Source organism: Phacochoerus africanus, chromosome 2 (assembly GCF_016906955.1).
Source record: "Phacochoerus africanus isolate WHEZ1 chromosome 2, ROS_Pafr_v1, whole genome shotgun sequence".
Taxonomy (NCBI): Eukaryota; Metazoa; Chordata; class Mammalia; order Artiodactyla; family Suidae; genus Phacochoerus; species Phacochoerus africanus.
In genome coordinates, this window is record NC_062545.1 from 256,321,453 (window position 1) to 256,344,104 (window position 22,652).

General features: G+C 42.6%; 1 pseudogene; it reads right to left on the reverse strand.

Annotated features, from left to right (window-relative positions):
- Positions 1-20,371: 20,371 nt before the first annotated feature.
- Positions 20,372-21,976, reverse strand: LOC125120854 (Y-box-binding protein 1-like; annotated as a pseudogene).
- Between the last annotated feature and the right edge of the window lie 676 nt (positions 21,977-22,652).

Here is a 22,652-nt window from a genome sequence, read left to right on the forward strand (position 1 = left end):
CCAGGGTCAAGGTGACAGGGCTCCAGGCATGCAAAGACCTTGGGGGTTTCAGCAGATGGGGATTTGGGATGTTTTGACAGACTCTTCATGATGGAGGTAGGGCAGGTGGCAATCTCTCCGTAACCCTCACTGGTCAAACCCCTCAGAAACAGGTTAAGAAGGTGATCTCCCTCTGTGCACACTGGCGCCAGAGAGAGAATCTGGAACGTGCTGGGGACTCACAAATGCTCAGTGAGTGTGTAAAGGGCTCTGAATTAAGGCTTGAATATGTCTGTTTCTGTGAGTCCCATTTTATGGTGGGGGGAGGCAATAATAAACGGTCCAGGGCTAACAAGAAGTCTGGAAGCCATACCACTTAAGGAGGATGTTGAAAAATAGGGATGTTTAATCTGAACAGAAGGCAGGAGGAAAATAATCCCAGTCTTCCATAGCTGCGGGACCAGCATGAAAAAGCTGGGATACTTTTATATGGCTTGGCAGGGCTGGGAGATAGGGGGCCCAAGTGCTGTCAGATACCCCCCTCAAGTCCATAGCAACATTACTGAGTGTAGACACCCTCCCATTGAGCCAGAACAAGCCTCAAAATCCTTGTCAACACCGTACCTCAAACTCTCTCCACCAATCGAATGGAGGAGACATGTAAGATAAAATATATTTGTGAAACTTTGTTCAGAACACAGGGCTAGGCCAATGGAAAGCCCATTAGTATTAAGAAAACCCACTTTTTAAAAAAAATTTTGTTTTTTAATTTAATTTTTTGTTACTCAATGAATTTATTACATTTATAGTCATACAATGATCATCACAATCCAATTTCATAGGATTTCCAACCCACAACCCCAGCGCATCCACTCGCCCACCAAGAAAACCCACTTTTTTTATAAGCAAAGGTAGAGTAAATTTCTCTGGGGACAGTGAGTTTCTCATCACTGCTCAAGAAGGGACTACTTCTTTCTTTCCCATAATGACGTCCAGTGGCAAGCAAAGCATCCACTGGTATTTCCAGGGTTGAAAGTTCAGACCCTGAGTTCCATCAGACAGAGCCTCTTTGGAGCCAAGGATTAGAAAAAATTATAATTATGTGATGTGATAGAAGTGGTAGCTATCATATTGCTAACACTTATTGTTGTCCTGTAACTCCCCATCCGTTATCAGTGCCCGTTATTACTTCAGGGGGAAGGCATAGGTACCATCTAGAGTCTAGACCAAAACAGCTGTTCTCTAACTTTAGGTCAAGTAAGGTTTTTGAGTCCATAGCAAGGCTGCCATATTGCCATAGAAATGTATCAAATCAACCTTACACGTACACAATGTTTTATGTCCGTTAAAACCCAATTTAAAAAAAAGAAAAGTGACTGGTGCTTCAAGAATAGGAGGGGCAAGTCACCTCGATACAGAGGATGGTGCCCTGGAAATGCTTTGTGGTTGCTCCCAGGAAGTTTCGCCATTTTCTCCTGCTAATTAAGTTCCTACTTGAATGGCTCTAGCTGGTATTAAACTGCCTGCATTTTAGCCCCAATACTATTTAATCTCCAGATTCAGGGGTTCATCCTATAGCCCTCCCTGCTATATCGCCTCCCTGTGGGCACCACTGGTGAGCTTACACCCCAGTACCTTCTGCTGTGTTCCCTTCCAGGGCATGGGAACTTCTAGCTCCCCTATGTGATATGCTGAGAGAACTGAGCTCTCTCTCTGCCTAATCATCTCACATCAGAATTCCTTGCAGCTACCTATGCTGACTGAGGGTTGCCCTATAAGCATGTTGCCTCCCAGAGCTACAAAAGGTAAGACATGCCTACATGCAGTTTGCTTCAGCTTTCAATCCATAGCATGTTGGATCTTTATAATACCACCTATTCCCTCCTATCCTCCATTCTGGGGATTACACGCTCAAGGAGGAGTCCGGACGTCTGAATCTCTCCTTCATATAGTTCCTCTTCTCTCCTCTTCTTTCCTCCCTTTCCCTTTTCTCTCTGATGGGAATTTACCTTATCGATACTCATCATCTTTCCTGTAATATGGCTTTATGTAAAAATTCATAATTGGACACTTCCAGGCTCTGTTTTTTTGACAGTAAAGAAGCATTTGGCATTTAAAAACTTTAATTTTTCTCAACAAGGCCTATCTTTCAAGGCCTTGCTCTGGCCTCAAAAACCTAACTTGACCTAAAGTTGGACAATGACTGTTTTGGTCTAGACTCTAGAAGGTACCTACGCCTCCCCCCTGAAGTAATAAAGGGCGTTGATAATGGATGGGGAGTTACAGGACAACAGGACTCACAGGTAAGGAAAAACATATGATTTTCAGTCTTAAAAAGTTATTTTTCTATGGAATAACCAGAATACACAAAAGAGGGAGTTCCCTGATCGTCTGGTGTTTAGGATTTGATGCTGTCACTGTTGTGGCCTGTGTTCAGTCCCAAGTCTTAGAACTGAGATTCCACGTCAAGCTTCTACATGCTGTGCCCCCCCCCCCATACCCCTACCAAAAAAAGCAGAATACACAAAAGATTTGCATTCAAGGGTATTCGTTTTTCTTTTTTGGCCACCCCCACTGCCTGTGGAAGTTCTCAGGCCAGGGATCAAATCTAAGACAGAGCTGCAACCTGTGTCACAGGTTGGATCTTTAATCCACCACCTTAGGCCAGGGATCAAACTGGCACCTCTGCAGAGAAAAGCCAGATCATTAATCCACTGTGCCACAATGGGAACTCCCAAGGGTGTTTGTTATAGAATTCTTTTTTTTTTTTTTTGTCTTTTTAGGGCCACACCAGCAGCATGTGGAGGTTCCCAGGCTAGGAGTCCAATCGGAGCTGTAGCCGCCAGCCTACGCCAGAGCCACAGCAACGTGGGATCTGAGCCATTTCTTGGAAACTACACCACAGCTCACGGCCATGCCAGATCCTTAACCCACTTAGACCAGGGATCGAACCCTCAACCTCATGGTTCTTTAGTTGGATTTGTTAACCACTGAGCCACGACGGGAAGTCTGGTTATAGAATTCTTTATAATCTTAAAAACTGTTAATGAATTAACATGTCCAATGAAAGAGGATTAGTTAAATTGTGATTTTAAATGCTATCATAGAAGATCACTCACTTACATGGGTAAAATTTTATATTATTAGGTGAAGAAAGCATATTACAAAATGGCATATTCAATATGATTACTTTTTTTAAAAAGTATATAACTGTCTATCTCTGGATGGTAAAATGAGTGATTTTTATTTTCTTCTTTGTGCCCTTTCATATTTTCTAAATTACTAGCAAACATGTGTTAGTTTTGTGATCAGAAATAAATGAACAGTATATGCTTTGTTTGCTTTTGTTTGTTTTAGGAGAGGAAGAAAATGCAGATAATCCCTTGATGGGGATGATGAGGCAGCTTTAAGGGCTGGAGTGAGGATGCTGGGAGCTTTTTAGCTTCTTCAAGTCTAAGATACTCTGTTCTGTTATTTGCCCAATCTTGGCCTTTGGCCCAGCAATGTGATGAGAGAGTGGCAGTGTCCTGCCCAGGCTTGGTGGCTCCCCAAGCCCTTGGACAATGGCCAGTGCCCCAAGCAGCACAGAAAGGGCCTACTACCTATGAAGCCTTCCCATCATAGAAACACTCCATTTATTAAAGAACCACGGTGCCAAGAGAGCTTTTGCCTACACTCAAACCTTGAGTACACTGGAGTTTCAATCTTTTATGAAATAGCTTTTCATTTTCCCCCTCTCTTCTAAGGGTTATTATAAGCCACTGAGTGGTTCTTTGTACATAAATTTTTTATCTTGTTACAGTTTTTTTTTTTCCACTTGACCAATGCTCAATTCATAAATAAAACATCAAAAATTTGCTCCAATTCCTTCTGTAGGCTTTGATTGTTTGTGTTTATTTTAGTAGGGTCCCCCACTGGGGAGGAAGAAAGCAGTGAACACGTCACTATCTGACCATGCCCTTCACCTCGTACCAACTTTCCATGGCTTCCTCCTACCAACCAGGGAGAGCCCATACTTCCCAGCATGGCACTCCAGGCCTGCCTTGCCTTGGCCCAGCCATCCTTTCCAGCTCAATTCCTCTCCTCATTTTTTCCACCTCCCAAAGCCAGGAACCATTGCTATTCCAGAACACACTCCACTTTCCAATCTTCCTGCTTCTGCTCATCCTATGCCCTCTGTTGGGAATGCTTGGAAAAGACTTGGAGGGATTTCAAGTTAACGTTTTCTATATGGTTCTCTCTGAGTTGTGATCATTAACTTTGCCTGGTTTCTTTGCAGCTAAGGCTGCCGCTTAACTTACTCTGGACTTGAGGTCAGCAGCTCTGGGTTTGAGTTGCCCGTTGTGATGCTAGTCAAGAGTTAGTAGCTTCATTTATTCATTCACAAAATGGAGAGAGTAAGGCCTACTTGACAGGGAGGTTATGAGAATTGAATACAATGACATATGTAAAAGTGCTGAGCAGCAGGCCTGGCATATAGTAGGTCTTCAGTAACCATGAAATCTGAGTCTTAGGCAATATTTATACCTTTTTTTTTTTTTTTTGGTCTTTTTGCCATTTCTTGGGCTGCTCCCACAGCATATGGAAGTTCCCAGGCTAGGAGTCTAATCGAAGCTGTAGCCACCGGCCTACACCACAGCCACAGCAACGCCAGATCCGAGCCACGTCTTCGACCTACACCACAGCTCCCGGCAACCCCGGATCCTTAACCCACTGAACAAGGCCAGGGATTGAACCCGCAACCTCATGGTTCCTAGTCATGTTTGTTTCTGCTATGCCACGACAGGAACTCCCATAATGATTCTTTATCCCTCATATATCTAAATATAAGAAAATTATTGTATATAATCGAATGTCATTTTGCACCCAAGATCATTAACAATAGTTGTATATTATCATCTAATATCCAGTCGTCATTCAAATTCCCCAGTTGTCCCCCAAATGTCTTTTATAGTTTTCTCCCAACCAAGAACCAATCAAGATTCGTATATTACATTTGATCATTTTATCTCTTCTAATCTAAAACATCTCTCACACATGGCTTTTATTGATTTTAGGAAATACTGGGCCTCTGTCTTGCAGAACATCCTACATTTTAGAGTTTTCTGATTGTTTTCTTCTCATGTACTTTGACTTTTTCCCTCTATCACTTGTGTTTTCCATCAACTAGTTGGCATAGACTGTAGAGCATCCTAAAATGATCAAATAGGGGCTTAATTTTTTCCCTTTCATTACCAAGTTTCACAATGAGGAGTTGGAGTAATGGTCACTTTTAGTAATAGCATCTGGGGCTCTCTGTCTTTCTCGCTCTCTCTTCTCAGTATTTATTATGGACTCAGATTTTTTTTATTAATGTATTCTGGTTTTGTCCATTGTTTTCATCATTCGTTTTGATGCTTGAATTGTCCTAATTTGGCAAATGGGGGCCTCTTCAAGCCAATGCCCGTGCCTTAAAAAAAATAATAACTCCTCTGTTTTCCCCTAACAGATATTATGAAAATTTTAATCATCTAGAAAATCCAAGTTTTTCTAGTGAACATCCATTACACAAGACCTGCCACTCACATTTTAACTCTCTGTACTTTATCACAGATTATCCTTCCATCCATTTTTCTATCCATCCCTGAATTCATCTAGATATGATATAAGGATCCAGCTTTATGTTTTTCCAAGTGATTATCTGGTTGTTTTATATCATTTATCTTAAATGTTTATATTTCTCCCAGAATTTGGGAGTCCTTCTTTAATAACATCAACTTTCCACTTGTAGTGAGTCTATTTCTAATCTTTTCATCCTATCCCATGGATGCATCTGCTAAGTTATGTGTCAGTTCCATACTATTTTAATTTTAGAGGCTTTCTTATATGTTTTAACATCTGGGAGAACTAATTTCCCTTGCCATTGCTCTGAGTTTTTGGTGTTTTCCTGGATGTTCTTGCTTGTTTCCATATGAACTTTAAAATCAGGTTGTCTAGTTCCACACAAATACAAAGTCGTATTTTTTATTGTAATTGGGCTAAGTTTACATATGTTACCTTTGGATATATTAAGTTATATTAACTAAGAAGAACATCTGTGGAGATGATCATATTATTTGTATTTCTAGAATTATTAATATTTGGAATTATATTAATTCCCTTATATTGAACCAATCTTGAATTGTTGTAATAAAAATTATTGTAATGAAATTTGGTGATATGTTTTATTTTAAATATGCTGTTGAATCTGTTTAATAAAGTTCTATTTCAGATTTTTGTAGAGTCAGTAAGTGAGATTGGCCTTTACATTCCTTCTTTGCACAGTATTTACCAGGTTTAGAGATCAGTATTATTTTCACTTTTTACTAAAATTCAGAAGTTTGCCTTTTTTTCCTGTTATTTGCAGCAGCTTAAGTGGCATTGGAATTACCTGATTTTTTAAGGAACAGTAAAAAGCTTTTCAAAGCACTCGAGCCTGAAAATTTTATGGGGTTAGTTCTTTTTTTTTTTTTTTTTGGTCTTTTTGCCTTTTCTAGGGCCGCTCCCTCGGCATACGGAGCTTCCCAGGCTAGGGGTCTAATCAGAGCTGCAGCCACTGGCCTACGCCAGAGCCACAGCAACGTGGGATCCAAGCTGTGTCTGCGACCTACACCACAGCTCACGGCGATGCCGGATCCTTAACCCACTGAGCAAGGCCAGGGATTGAACCCGCAACCTCATGGTTCTTGGTTGGATTCGTTAACCACTGAGCCACGACGGGAACTCCTATGGGGTTAGTTCGTTCACCATTTTCTCTATTTATTATGAAACCTGACCTATATAAGCTATCTCCACTTGTGTCAATTTTGCTAAATGGTATTTTTCCCAGAAAATTATCTTTTTCATTTAGGCTTAAAAATTTCTTTGACTACAATTGTGCCAAGAGATCTAAACATTTTTTTCTGATTCAACAATTATGTCTTCCGTGGCATTCTTTATTTTGTTCTTTCTGCTTATTTTTCATATTTTAGTGAACTGCTTGTATATCTGTTTATTCTTTCTGTTTTTATTTTCTATGGAACTTCCTAATGTTTTCATATGATCTCATATATTGTTAATTTTTGTGAACGTTATGGGCCTTTGAGAAGATGGCACCTTCTCTATTATTGATCATGGCATACATTTTGATAAATATACATAATATCTACCTTACAGATTATGTTGCTTAGAAGTTTTATTATCCATATTCACATTTTGTCCACTTCATCTCTCTTAGAGTGAGAGAGCTGTATAAAAATCTCAGAGTTCCCGCTGTGGCCCAAGAGATCGGTGGTATCTCTTCAACACCAGGATGGAGGTTTGATCCCCTGCTAGGCACAGAGGATTAAAGGATCCAATGTTGCTGTGTCGAAACTGCAGTTGGGGAGTTCCCGATGTGGCGCAGTGGAAATGAATCCAACTAGGAACCATGAAGTGGTGGGTTCGATCCTTGGCCTCGCTCAGTGGGTTAAGGTTGCCATGAGCTGTGGTGTAGGTCGAAGACGCGGCTCGGATCTGGCGTTGCTGTGGTTGTAGGCTGGCAGCAACAGCTCTGATTTGACTCCTAACCTGGGAACCTCCATATGCCACGGGTGTGGCCCTAAAGAGACAAAAGACAAAAAACAAAAACAAACAAACAAAAAAAACAGAGAAAGAAACTGCAGCTGGATCTGATCCCTGGCCCAGGAACTCCATATGCTGCGAGGTGGCTAAAAAAGAAAAAGAGAAAAATAATATCTCCCTATATTATTGGGTTCTGTGCATCTCACTTTGCAAGTCCTATAGTTTCTGCTTTATGAAGATTCCTATGTATTATTGGTGCAGTGATAGTCACAAGCATTACCTCTTCATCTTGAACTGAAGCTGTAACATTATCCAGTGTTCTGCATTGCCTTATTTATTTACTTATTGGCCTGAATTTTACCTTGTTTTATTTATTTATTTATTTATTTATTTATTTATTTATTTATTTGACTTTTTTAGGACCTCGCTGGTGGCATATGGAGGTTCCCAGGCTAGGGGTCGAATCAGAGCTACAGCTGCCAGCCTACACCACAGCCCCAGCAATGGCAGATCTGAGCTGCATCTCTGACCTACACCACAGCTCACGGCAATGGTGGATCCTTAACCCACAGAGCAAGGCCAAGGATGGAACCTGTGACCTCATAGATACTAGTCGGGTTCATTACTGCCAAGCCATGATGGGAACTCCTCACCTTGATTTGGTGAAGGGGTCAGTTTCCTTTTGCCTGGCATATTTTGCTCCAACCCTATGTTTACTTTTCTGGAAGTACTTAGTTTCAAAATATGTGTTTTTTTTAAATCAATCTGCACATCTTTTTCTTCTAGTAGGTAAGTGCTATAGTCTGAATGTTTGTATCTCCACCCCAAGTTCATGTTGAAACTTAACCCCCAATGTGATGGTATTTGGAGGTGAGGCCTTCAGGAGGTGACTAAGTCATGACAGAGGAGCCCTATAAAAGGGATTAGTGCCTATAGAGATCCCAGAAAGCTCCCTTGTCAGCAGATTCGGAATCTGGTGAGGATCCATTTCCTGGTTCATAGATGGTGGGCTTCTCACTGTGTTCTCTCTGCTGGCAATTTGCTTAGTGGACTTCCCAAACTTCAGTACTGTGGGAAATAAATTTCGGTTGTTGATGAGCCACCCAATCGGGCACTCTCTTAGAGCGGCCCTAACACAGACACGCTGGCAATGATTAATTGTCCATGTCAACTTGACTGAGCTAAAGGATGTCCAGACAGCTGGTAAAAGGTTTTTTCCAGGTGTGACCCAGAAGAGATTAGCATTTGAATCAGTGGACTGAGTAAAGAAGATTGCCCTCATCAATTTGGGTAAACATCCGATCCAATGAGGACCTGAATAGAACAAAAAGGTAGAGGAAGGGGAAATTTTCTCTCGGCTTGAGCTGGGACATCCATCTTCTCCAGACCTTGCATACTGGTGCGTCTTGGGCCTTTGGACTCAGACTGGGACTTAACACCATTAGCTCCCTTGGTTCTCAGGACCTCAGGTCTGGATGGTAATTCTACCATCATTTTTTCCTTGACCTCCAGCTTACAGATGGCAGATTGTGAGATACCTCAGACTCCATATCACAGGAGCCAATTCCTCATAATATCTACTATCAGTCTGTCTGTCTGTCTGTCTGTCTGTCTATCTATCTATCTATCTACCTATCTATCTATCTATCTGTCATCTCCTATTGGGTCTATTTCTTTGGAGAATCCTGACTAATACAAGCTATCTCTATTTCCACTTATTAATATGATTTAAGTTCAGTATTAGTTCTGCTACATTACTTCATATTTATTGTATGCTTTTGATAGGTATTCTATTTTCTTCACTTGAATTTCATTATCTGTTTGTATTTCTTTTGGTGTTGAGAAAGTTTGTGGTTTTGTTTTAGTGGTTATGTTTAGAGAAATACTTATTGTCCTTATTCCCCTTTCTTTCCCTGTGTGTACTGCTCTTTGGTTTGTGATTTTAAACGATATTCTTTGATACTTATTAGCTATGTAGCAATAATGAACTTATTCTATTTTCTTTTTTACCTCTCTCCGGTCCCTATTTTTAGTTATATAATTTCAGCTTACTCACAATATGTGATATTTACACAACTCTCTCCCACCTTTGTGGAAATTTAAGTTTTAGGCATAGATTCATGGTTAAAGAATTCAATGATCAAAATCAGAACTTTGGCTAGTGTTTCTAGATAATCCCCTGCTATATTCTTCAGGAAGGACTTGTGAATACAATAGTCTATAAATTTTTGCAGGATTATTATGTAGAAATATTTTTCTTTGTCTTCCTCTTGAAGGACAAATGAAATTCCTTTTCATGCTTTTATATACAGGAGTTCCTTGAATACAGTACTCTATTGATGACTAGTCTTTCATGTTGCCATTGAGAAATATATGCTGACATTATTTTCTTTCCTTTTTTCTCTATATCTGAAGGCTCAGAAGATTCTTTTCTTTTCTTTTTTTTTTTTTAGGGCCACAGCCAAGGCATGTGGAGGTTCCCAGGCTAGGGGTTGAATCGGAGCTATAGCTGCTGGCCTATATTGCAACCGCAGTAACGCAGGATCCTTAACCCACTGACCGAGGCCAGGGATCAAACTCGCAACCTCATGGTTACTAGTCTGATTCGTTTCTGCTGCACCACAACCGGAACTCCCAAAAGATATTTTCTTTTACTTGAACATCTAATATTTTCACTAAGATATGATATAGTGTTGACTGTTCTTTGTCAATTTCCCCAGGCAAAGGGAAGCTTTTTCATTCTGTATATTCATATCTCTTTTATTTTAGGAAGAGAGGAGTCAGGGTGTGACCCTGAGTGCAGTGGGAGCCACCGCCACGGGCAAGTGTTCCTCAGGGCTGTGACCTGGGCGGGTACTGACTCACAGCATCTGAGTGATGAAAGGCCCTCCCCCGTGACCTAGTCCAACCACCACTCTGCAGGGAAAGGCCTGCGGGAGGCTGCACCTCTGGTGACAGGAAGCTCCTTGCTCCTTGATCACCCACTTTGCTCTGAATAGAGGAGTCTTCCTTATAAAGAGTGGAGAGCTGCCTCCCTGGAGTCTTTGCTCAAAGCAGCTCTCCTTTTTCTTTTCATCTTCTCCTTTTCCGGGCCAACATCTGTCAAGCCCCCTGAACGCGACAACACTGGCAGAGGTCCATGAGGCTGGAAGGTACCGCTGGCCCAGCCATAATCCTAAATCATTTCTCTTGGGAGTCGAAAAAAACCACTGCACGGAACTGGTTCACACCCCCAAGTGGTCCAGTGGAGATGGCTGCAGGTTGCTCTCCACCAAAGACTCTGATGGATAAGCAAGAATGGCTGGAAAGGTAGTGGCTTTGGTGGCAGCTGCAGCTTCAACATGACAGGCAGGATAAATGGCAGCTGCCCTGTTATCTGTCCTGCTCATCTGTGTCCCCATCTCCCACCCTTGCTTATCTTGGCTCTAAGTTTCCATGCTTTGCACCTATTTAGTCACCTCCAGGGCACCACAGTTCTCGGCTCTTGGTTGATGTGGAGGCCCCTGTCTCTAGCTCTCTGTATCTTGGTCCTTCTCCTCTGGGACCCTGATCCCACAGGCTTCTCCGGGTCCGAGCCCTGGGTCCTTGCTTCATCTTCCAGGACTGCTCAGCTGAGCCCTGCATGAACATTGAGTTAAGAAGCAGATCCCACCAGCTGGAAGTATCTGCTGCCAGCACATTTCACGAGGGAAAAGGGAATTTTCTTCTATCAAAAGTGCATTTATCTCAAGGGGGCCTATCACTCACTGAAATTCGCAAGCGGCCCAAGAAAATCAAGGGCATTTGCATTACAATCCACCTCCATGCCCAAAAATATCCCCGCTGAACATGCAGAATTTTAAGGAAAAGAGTGTGTTTTGCTCATTTGCAAGGAAAAAAAAAAATGTTCAAGGGGAGGAGGAGACTGAGGTTTAAAATCTCAGACACGCAAAGGAAAGCATTTGGTAAACTTTGACCAAACAATCACCTTTGTTTTTACCAGTTTTGGAGCTAGCCCTGACAGAGGTGGCAGAGGATCCAAAAACGGTACAGAGTCAAAGGCCCTGTGCTTTGGGAGAGACCAAAATGTTTTGAATCTGGGCGACCATGACCCCTCGGTGCCTGTGGTTCTATGTCGTTACGATGGAGCCAATAGTAACAGGTCACGGTAAGAATTTCTCCTGTGCTCTACAAACCTGTCTCCCAAATCTTGCTAATAATTGAGGAAAATGCATAAGAACTGGACCCACACAGCCGTCCCCCTCCCCCTCTCCTCTCCAGCAGGGGCAATGCCCACAGAGCAGAAATGCCCTTTAAATTCTGTGCTTGATGCTAAAAATGAATGCAATTTGTTGCAATGTGTTGACAATATAAAAGTGTTTAAAATGATTCCCCACTAGGGGAAAACCTAAAATCAACTACAGAAGCCTTGCTACCTGGCCCCAACATTAAGCGGGGGGGGAGTCATCGTTCTCGATAACAACCATTGGTACTTACTGGACATTTCATTTATGCCAGGAATCATGCCAAGAGCTGGCCAAATAGTCTTTTTTTTTTTTTTTTTTTTTTAGGGCCACCCCCATGACATATGAAGGTTCCCAGGCTAGGGGTCAAATCGGAGCTGCAGCTGCCGGCCTACACCATGGCCACAGCAACGTGGGATCTGAGCTACATCTGCGACCTATACCACAGCTCACGGCAATGCCAGATCCTTAACCCACTGAATGAGGCCAGGGATTGAACCCACATCCTCATAGATCCTAGTCGGGTTTGTTAACCACTAAGCCATGAAGGGCACTCCCATAAGGGAAATCAATACTGATAATACCTAAAAGTTTTACGGAGCACCCCCTCTGGGTCAGATCCTAGGCTAGGTGTATATTATTTCATTTAATACTTACAACAACCTTATGAAACTAGAATTATCACCCCTCATTTTGTATATAAGAAAAGTGAAGCTGGTGAGATTAAATATTCTCAATCTTTCAAGGGCATTTGTTACACTGATGATGTCATTTCATAGCAGCACCTTCTCCAGTTTCTGTATGATCCCCAAAGACTTGGCTAATCTGCAGAGAAGGGCCTAGCATCTGCTCTCCATAACATCTCTGGTGGGTCTGTCATGGTTCCCCTGCAGAGAACAAAATCTTTTCTGGCCAGCTGTCAACAGAAGGAGCTTTGTGCACTGTTTATTGGGAAATCCAGGAGAAAACTATAGGGTGAGCCTCCAGAAACAACTGCCAAGGCCAAATGGCAGAACTGGGCTGCCCAGGGAGCTGATGCCCATGCCGCTATTGGAAGGTGGTTGAGAGGCATGCTTTGGAAAACATGCTACCTTGGCTATGAGCAGGAAGCCACTTGTGCTAAATTGCAAAGCTGCTCTAGACCCATCTTACCTCTGCTCGAATCTGCACCAGCGAGGAATGGATCCTGGCACCTGCTCCTCTCCAGATTTAACCTGGTTCCTAAATCAAGTCTAGGATCATACAAGAAAGACAAGATCAGTATTAGTAACTTTTTCTTTTGACACAGGCTCCAATATGGCTTGACACTATTACTGATCCAGCCCTTATTAAAAATTTTAGTACTTTTTATCATAAATCTTTTTTAATATTTAGTTTTTTTAAAAAAACCACAATATTAAAATATTCTTTCTTTCCTTTTTTAAAAAAATACTTATTTATTTATTTATTTTTTTAAGGCCACATACATGGCATATGGAGGTTCCCAGGCTTGATTGGAGCTGTAGCTGCTGGCCTACACCATAGCCACAGCAGCATGGAATTCCAGCTCAAGGCAATGCTGGATCCTTCACCCACTGAGCGAGGCCAGGGATTGAACCTGCATCCTCATGGATGCTAGTTAGATTTGTTTCCGCTGAGCCACAACAGGAACGCCCTCTTTCTTTTCTTTACTGAGTCTTTTGGCATCCCCTTAATTTGGGGGCCCAGAGTGAAAGTCCAGAGTGCTGGCCCTGATAAAATAGATCACATTTAGCATCCCACTGCAAAGGGGCCTGGGAATGCCATGTTTACCTTTCAGGCCTCTATGACTCGGGACCGCCTGCTAGATGATTGAGCAGGTTACTAAGGAAACCAATACCCAGTATTAGGCACACACAGAAACTTTGAATCTAACATTGTGGAGGAAGCTACACAGCATTTGCTTGTCTCTGCTTTTAATATTACATTTAACTCTGCCAAACTCTCTCTCTCTCCCTCTCCTCCTCTCCCCCTCTCCCTCCCTCTCCCTCTGCCTCTCCCCCCCACCCCGCCCCCCTCCGCCCTCCCCTCCGTCCCCTATTCTGTGTGTGTATTTGAGCTCGTTTTCATTAAAAACTTCCACCATTTCCTTTGAAACCTCACCGATGAGATATGGCTTCTTGCAGCTGCGGTTTTGTTTCGTTTTGTTTTCCCTCACACCAGAGACACCAACGTTTTGGTTCTTTCATATCTCCACAATGAAAAGTTATATTTAAGAAAGAGGCAAATAGACATTTTCTACGTTTCTCTCGATTGGTTACAAAGGCTCACTGATGCTTCCCTAGCGGGGTGACCAGCATTTCTGAAGGACAAAGTGGAGCCTTCCATACTCCAGGTCAAGTGATTCTGAATTTCCCTTATTATATTGTATCTTTTCCTTGGTTTACATATCCTACATCAAGTCTTTTGTTTTTAATCTATATACCCAGTTGAAAATACTTAAAAATTTTCACATTTTAAAAAGGTAAGGAATTCCTGTTGTGGCTCAGTGGTTAAAGAATCCCACTAGGAACCACGAGGTTGCGGGGTTCGATCCTTGGCCTTGCTCAGTGGGTTAAGGATCCGGCATTGCTGTGAGCTGCGGTGGAGGTCGAAGGCACGGCTCAGATCCCGCATTGCTGTGGCTCTGGCATAGGCCTGTGGCTACAGCTCCAATTAGACCCCTAGCCTGGGAACCTCCATATGCTGTGGGAGCGGCCCTAGAAAAGGCAAAAAGACAAAATAAATAAATAAATAAATAATAAAAATAAGAAGGTAAGTGAAAAAAATGCTACTAAAACCATAAAACCTAGAATTTGGGGCACTTTGTAACATTAATAAATTAATTGCAGCTTGAAGTAGAATCGGGAGTGGTTCCATATTGTGTAAATTTCGTTGAGTAAACAGTGGTTTACTATGTTCTTTTAAAAGAAAAAAGGAATCTGAGTTCTGAAAAAGTTAAACTCTCAATGATTCTAAAAATGTTTGCTTTTAACAAAGATGAAACTAGAAAAAATGCTGGGAGAAAAAAATGAGTATTTACCTAATAATTCAGCAGGGGGAAGGTTTTTCTAAAAATGTCAAAAGTCATAAGCCATAAAATTTCTTTTAATCAGCTAAATTTGTAAACTGCTGCCTGGAAAAACTGTAAACAAAGTCAGCAGGCAAACAACAGCAAAAATTTTGCGACACATAAAACAGACAATAGGAAATTTCCTTAATGTTTAAGAAGTTTCTACAAATAAGTAAGAAAATGACTATCAATACAAAAAAAAGACATGGGCAGAGGACATGGAGGAAATTTTTTAAAACATAGATATCTTATTTTTTCAGTTCTAGTATCCCATTCGATTATTTTTTATATTTTTTTATATTTTCTATTTCTCTGCTGAGATTTCTTACCCTTTCATTCGTTATGAACACATTTTCCTTTGCAACATTGTGCATAGTTTTCATGTTTTAATTCTTGCTTGAGAATTCCAACATCTGGTTCATCCTGATCTTGGTCTTTCTTGATTATCTTTTTCTTTAAAAAATAAGCTTCATTTTTCTGGTTTGTTGTATATTGAGTAACTTTCTTTTTTTGGAGGGTGAAAATTAACTTGTTTTTTATTTTTATTGTATTTTTAATTAAACTATAATTGATTTATAATGTTGTGCCAGTTTCTGCTGTACGGCAAAGTGACACACACACACACACACACACACAAACACACACACACACACACACACACACACACGCACGTTCCCTTTCTTATTTTATCTTCCATTACGGTCTATCCCAAGAGTCTGGATAGAGTTCCCTGTGCACAAATAAATTTTTTCTTTTTAGGGCCATACACGCAGCATATGGAGTTTCCCAGGCTAGGGGTCCAATTGGAGCTGCAGACTCCAGCCTACGCCAGAGCCACTGCAATGTGGGATCAGAGCTGCGTCTGCGAACTACACCGCAGCTCACAGCAACGCCGGGTCTTAACCCACTGAGCAAGGCCAGGGATTGAACCTGCATCCTCATGGATCCTAGTCGGGTTCGTTAACCACTGAGCCACGAAGGGAACTCCCCAAAATAAATTTAAAAAAGCAAAATTGACTGTATAAATCAACAACAATAATAATGTCGAATTTGGAGGCTAGAGCTGCAAGATAGCTGTTAAAATATTGCACAGCAGTAACAGTAGCATATGAAAGGTGGTTGGTGTTTTGAGGGAGAAGGATAAAAATTTTTAGATTTCATGTCAGGAATGCCTATTAATATCTTAAGGATAACTGATACAAGAGAAGAAGAAGTATACACAAATTGAAATCATTAGAAGCAAAATGGAACAAAAATACCTATGCCTTTTAAAAAAATTTTAAAGGAGAGTAAAAGAATTGCGTAAGAAGGAAAAAGAAAAAATAAGATGCCAAGTAAATAAAAATGAACTCAAACACAAAATATTGTCAGTTAAGATTTTAAAAAATTGGCACTATGCTCTGTATCAAACATATCTGAATTTAAGGATGCAGAGGGAGTTCCCGTCGTGGCTCAGTGGTTAACAAATCCGAGTAGGAACCATGAGGTTGCAGGTTCAATCCCTGGCCTTGCTCAGTGGGTTAAGGATTCGGCGTTGCCGTGAGCTGTGAGTAGGTTGCAGATGTGACTCAGATCCTGCATTGCCGAGGCTGTGGTATAGGCTGGCAGCTACAGCTCCGATTAGACCCCTAGCCTGGGAACCTCCATATACTGCGGGATAAGAAAAGACCAAAAAAAAAAAAAAAAAAAAAGATGCAAACCATCCTAAAGAGATGGGAAAATCCAAGCTTTGAGTAAATACTAACCAAGAGAGTTGAAGAGACTGTATTAGTATCAAACAAAACAGACATTTAGGAAAAAAGAGAATTGTTAAAGTCAAATTTAGGATGAAAATATACAATGCCAGAAAGTTCCATTCATGAGGACAGCAAAATTATTCTAAATACCTATACACTTTATTAAAATCTCCTTAGTTGTCCCATCTGAGTGTGTCATCTCTCCTGCCAGGCCAGCCTGGATCTTTTGAGTTGGAGATGCAGCAAGATGTCCCCTTGGTGATGTCATTAGGCAGTGGACATATGGACTTGGAGCTAAGGAGAGAGATCGGGGCCTGAGGTACAGACCTGGGAGTCACTGGCATAGGGATGGCACGAGGAGAAGGTCACTGAGGCAGAGACAAGGAAGGGACATAGGGAGGGGCAACTCTTTAGATTGGGGGAGAGGAAAAAGAATTGACAAGGAGACTGAGGAGAGGTGGCCAGAGAAATCGGAAAAAGACTGGGAGGGGGTGGAGTCACAGAATCTAGGGAAAGAGTCTTTGTAGAAGGGGCAACTGGCCCGGCAGACCAAATGCCACTGAGAAGGGCTGAAGAGGAGACATGACACGTGATCTTGATTAAGAATATTGTCAGTAAAATAGTGGCTTTCTAGTAAGATTCTGGTGGGTAGAGAAGGACAGAAAGCATATATTCCAGGCTGAAAAGACCATCCAAATCCAAGGAATTCCTACTCTCTTCTGTAGGCATTAAGGAACCAAGGCATGGTGTTGAGTAGAGGAGTCTAAGAGACGATAAATCTTTTTCTTTCTTTTTCTTCTTTCTTTCTTTCTCTCTCTCTTCTCTCTCTCTCTTTCTTTCTTTCTTTCTTTCTTTCTTTCTTTCCTTCTTTTCTTTCCTTCTTTTCTTTCCTTCCTTCGTTTTTTTCAGAATACTGCATGTATGGTCCCTCCCTGAGAACACTGAGATTCAACCAGATTTCTCTGAAGTTTAGTGTTTTACGAAATAGAACCCAGTGTCTCCAAATCAGTCCTTGTTAAGATCAAACAGAGAATGAATTCATTTCATGTGATTACACGGAATCGCACCATTTCCTGATGCACCTACACTTGAGACTTGGGGAAATGGGACGTGGAGGATATGGGTACTAGTAATTCTGATGAGGATTTAATTAAGAACTCAATTTTCCCAGACTTCCAGTACTTGACTGTCTGCTGTTTCTTTAATAGGAACTGTTGATATGTTCTAATTACGAAGGGTTATTTATGGGATCAGGTCTCATCTCTCTGCTCAATTATGTTTTGTTTGGGAGATTTGTGTTCTTTTATGACTCTGGCTCTTAATTGAGTTTATTGTCTTCCCTGAAGATGTGCTTAGTCTAGGGACCCATTAGTTTGTGGCTTTTCCTCTACTAGAGATGCAGCTGCCCTTAACGTGTCCTTTCCTTTTCACTGATAAACTCTGAAGCCAAAAGGAAGAACACTCCAACCTCTCCCCATCTCAGCACCAACCAATGGTTGTGCTCCTGGCCCATGGCTTTGCTCTGCAAACTCAGGCTAAGGGCTTCCTTCTTATTTAAAACTATGCCTGGGTATTTGGAGTTCCCATCGTGGCTTAGTGGCTAACAAACCTGACTAGTATCCATGAGGACACAGGTTCGGTCCCTGGCCTCGCTCAGTGGGTTAAGGATCCAGCATTGCCGTGAGCTGTGGTGTAGGTTGCAGATGTGGCTCAGATCTGCCATTGCTGTGGCTGTTGTGTAGGCCAGCAGCTGTAGCTCTGATTCAACCCCTAGTTTGGGGACCGCCATATGCCATAGGTGAAGCCCTAAAAAGACAATAGAAAACAAAAACAAAACTGTGCCTGGGTATGAGATATCTTTGAATTTTTTTTTTGTCTTTTGAATTTCTGAGAAAATTGCAAATTTCAGGTGCTCAGTCAAGAAAAGACGCATTTGATATCCTGAATCTGAACTTATTTATAGATGTTTCTTTCTTCTTTTTGTCTTTTTTTTTTTGTCTTTTCCAAGGCAACACCCACTGCATATGGCTGGGGGTCTAATCAGAGCTGTTGCTGTCAGGCTGTGCCAGAGCCACAGCCATGCCGGATCCGAGCTGCATCTGGGACCTACACCACAGCTCGTGGCAACGCCGGACCCTTAACCCACTGATCGAGGCCAGGGATCAAACCTGCAGCCTCACGGTTCCTAGTCAGATTCGTTAACCACTGAGCCACGACAGGAACTCCTATAGATGTTTCTTGATGGAGCACAGACTTCTGGTTCACTGTCTTGGAGACAGTCTCAGCTGTTGGGCAAATGACAACTGGGTCCTAGAAAACTGTGTCATGATTATTTTATTTTGTAGACTGGATTCCTCCCAGCATTACAAGATGACTCTCTTTCCACAGCCATAATTGTGGATCTACATTATTTTGAAGGGCCACATAAATATTCTGTGTTACGGATACATGGTAATTTGTGCAACCCATTTTCTATTAGTGGGTATCCAGGTGGTTTCTAATCTGTGATGCCTGGAATGGGAAACTTTGGACATGCATCATTGTGCACATCCACAGTTATTTCTAAGATCAAGTCCCAGAAGACAAATGGCAGAGTCCAAGGGCATGTCCTGTGTTAGGATTTTAAAAGACAATAGACTGTCAAATTCCAACAGATCAGATTTCAACTGGAGCTGAAGGTACGAGAGGAGAAAATGTATGCCCAAGACACTGAGGAAGGTATGAATGCTAGGCAGTGGAGTGTGTGTTTCAGTCCTTGCTAATCTATTTTGAAAACACACCGGCCAAGATGAGATCAAGTCAGTGATGGAACAGGCACAAAACCTCAGCTCTGCCATGATTTTCTGTTATTTAAGACCCTTATTAACAGGTGCTTGAGGTTTGTTGACTTTTTAAAAATCAAGTTGTAAACTCTTATTACAAATTGCAAATGAGGTTCTTTAAAATCTCAACTTGACCAGATTTGAAACAATTTAAAAATTTAACCTTAAAAGATAAGGCATATTGAGAAAAAAATAGGTTTTTTTTTTTTTTTTTTTGCTTTTTAGGCCTGCACCCCCCATGGTGTAGGTTCTCAGGCTAGGGGTCTAATCAAAGCTATGGTTACCGGCCTACACCACAGCCACAACAACTCGGGATCCAAGCCTCGTCTGTGACCTACACCACAGCTCATGATAATGCCAGATCCCTCCCTAACCCACTGAGCAAGGCCAGGGATTGAACCTGCATCCTCATGGATGCTAGTCAGATCTGTCATCCACTGAGTCACGATGGGAACTCCCCGCCTTTTTTTGACATTTGTCTTTACCAAAAAGACACGTCTTTACATGAAAATAATAAAAACCCCATGCTGCAAAGATAATGTGGATACTTCTATTTATCAGGTTAACAGGCAGAAAGCAAGCACTTAAAATCTTCAGCTCCAATCTTTTGTTCATTTCTTTCTTTCTTTTTCTTTTTCTTTTCTTTTTTTTGTCTTTTTAGGTCCGAACCCATGGCATATGGAGGTTCCCAGGCTCGGGGTCCAAACGGAGCTGTAGCTGCTGGCCTAAGCGACAGCCACAGCAACCCCAGATCCCAGCTGTGCCTGCCACCTACCCCATAGCTCGCAGTAATGCCAGATCCTTAACCCACTGAGCAAGGCCAGGGATGGAACCTGAGTCCTCTTGGATACTAGTCAGATTCTTTTCCGCTGAGCCACCATGGGAATTCCGTTTGTTCCTTTCTAATTGCTGGAATTTCATATTCATTTCTTCTTGTTGGACGACTAAACTGGATGATGATAGAGATGGTAAGCAGGCCTTTTACTCAGCCTTGGGAGCAGATGAATTCTCAGCTGGTGGATTAGCATCTTTCATCTCTTTGCCATGTTGTGGTTTAAGGTTTCCCAGGATCTGCGCAGGTAATTGAAGTTGCAGTGGTACCGACGTTGAGGTGGCTGCTGACCCTGGGTCTCATCTCCTTGGTTTTCCTTATCTTCTTCTTTGCCATCCTCTCTGGGCTGTTTTTGGCGAGCAGGGCCCCTGCGGAATCGGGGACTGTAGCCCCAGTGCATATTGTGTCTCGCTGGTCTACCTTGTTCTCCCACACCTTTGTTGTCAGCCCCCTCCTTCACTCCTCCCAGCGCAGGAGGGTTGCAGTACTGTGGTCAACGCCCATAGGGTCTCCGCATGTAATAAGGTGAGAACCTTCGCCTGCATAGGGCATGTAGGGCCAGCGTTGTTGGGCCTGGCCTTGGGGAGCACACTCTGATCCCTCATTCGTTTCTCTGCTCTCACTGTTCTGGCAATTCTGCTGGTAATTGCGTGGAGGACCCCTGCGATGGGCAGAGCATCTATAATGGTTACCATCTGCTGCATATTTACTGCCTTGCGCCGAACTCCACCAGGGCTGGTAACATTTGCCGCTTCCCCAGCCTCTTCTCCAACAACATCAAACTCCACCGTCTCTCCATCTCCTTTGGTGCGAAGGTACTTCCTGGGGTTGTTCTTCTTTATGGCAGTCTGCTGTGTACACATACATCTTCCTTTGTGTCATTCCTGTTGATGAAGCCATATCCATTTCTTCCACGGAACCATTTTACTGTTCCCAAACCTTCTTTGCAATGACCTTCTTGTCCCAGCCGGCAGGAGCCACGGATGCGAGGATGTCTGAGCTGCACCTCCCAGGGACACTGCCCATCATGCTGGGCTTGGTGACTGCAGCACTGAGGGCGGGAGTGGCAGCAGGCGGCTGCTGGGTCTCGTCCTTCCTGCTAGTGGCTGGGGTAATGGTGATTGGGGCCAGCTGCGGCAGCTGTGGCTGCTCCTGGGGTGTGATAGAAACAAGGTCCGCTGCAGCAGTGGGGCTGCTCGGGGCTCTCTGGGGTCCGTTCTCAGCTCCCGCTACTGATCAAACCGGCATGATCTTCTAAATGCCCTTATCCCACTTCCTCTTTCTTCCTGTAGTGCACATGTTCGTTGGCCTGAACTGAGTCAGCACAGAAGTCTACAACCCCTGGGCTCCCTCAAAGCCCTTTCAGCCTAGATTTGTGGGATAAAAATGCAACAAAAGAGACAGTCACAGAGGGGCTTGGTTTATCAGAACTTTGTGATTATGAAAGAAGAATTTCATCCTTTAAGAATCCTTTTTTTCTGGTCATTTATAATCCCAATTTTGATTCTATGGCCTTCCAGGTGATGAAGAAAGTAGAATGAAAATGTGAAACATGAGTATAACCATTTATCGTGCCCACTGATGAAGGGTATTGATTCCTTGTCAAGCTCATGAACCTGGGGGCGTGTCCAGTGTGCAAAGCTTGCTCTCCCATGACACGCCCCTCTCTGCTCAGCACTAACACAGGTGCTCTCTAGGGACAGGGAACCAAATCCCCCCTGTGGAAGCAGCTCTTCCTCACCTTTCACCTCCATGTCTAACTGATCCTTCCAGGTCAAACTCTTGAGTAACAAGAGTAAGCCAGTGTCCCTTGCTGTCCTTTTCTGAAGCCACTTATCCACACAATGTAGAACCTCATGAGGCCATATGCCACCACTTTCTTTCATTGGTCTCAACTTACAACACGTGGTCTGTATTCATTTCTAGCACTGCTGTAACAAATTATCACAGATTTAGTGGCTTAAAAGCATATGCATTTATTATCTCACAGTTCTGTGGGCCAGAGGCTGAGCACAAGATCCAGTTGGGTCGTCTGCTGACAGTCTCACGTGGCAGGGGCTGGATTTGGCTCTTACCCACAAGCTCCAGGGCAGATTCTGCTTGGAAGCCCATTCAGGTTATTGGATGAATTCAGTTCCTTGTGGTTATAGGACTGATGCCCCATTTCCTTGCTGCCTGTCAGCCAGAGCTTGGTCTTTGCTGTCAGAGATACCTACCTTCCTTTTTGCTGCTTTCCTGTGGATCCCCTTCTGGCAATGGTGGGTCAAGTCCCTCTCACACCACCAATATCTGTGACTATTTTGCTGCATCTTGTCCAGTCTAGCCAGAGAAAACTCTCGACTTTTTTTTTTTTTTTTTGGTCTTTTTTAAGAGCCACACCTGGGGCATATGGAAATTCCCAGGCTAGGGACAGAATTTGATCTGCAGCTG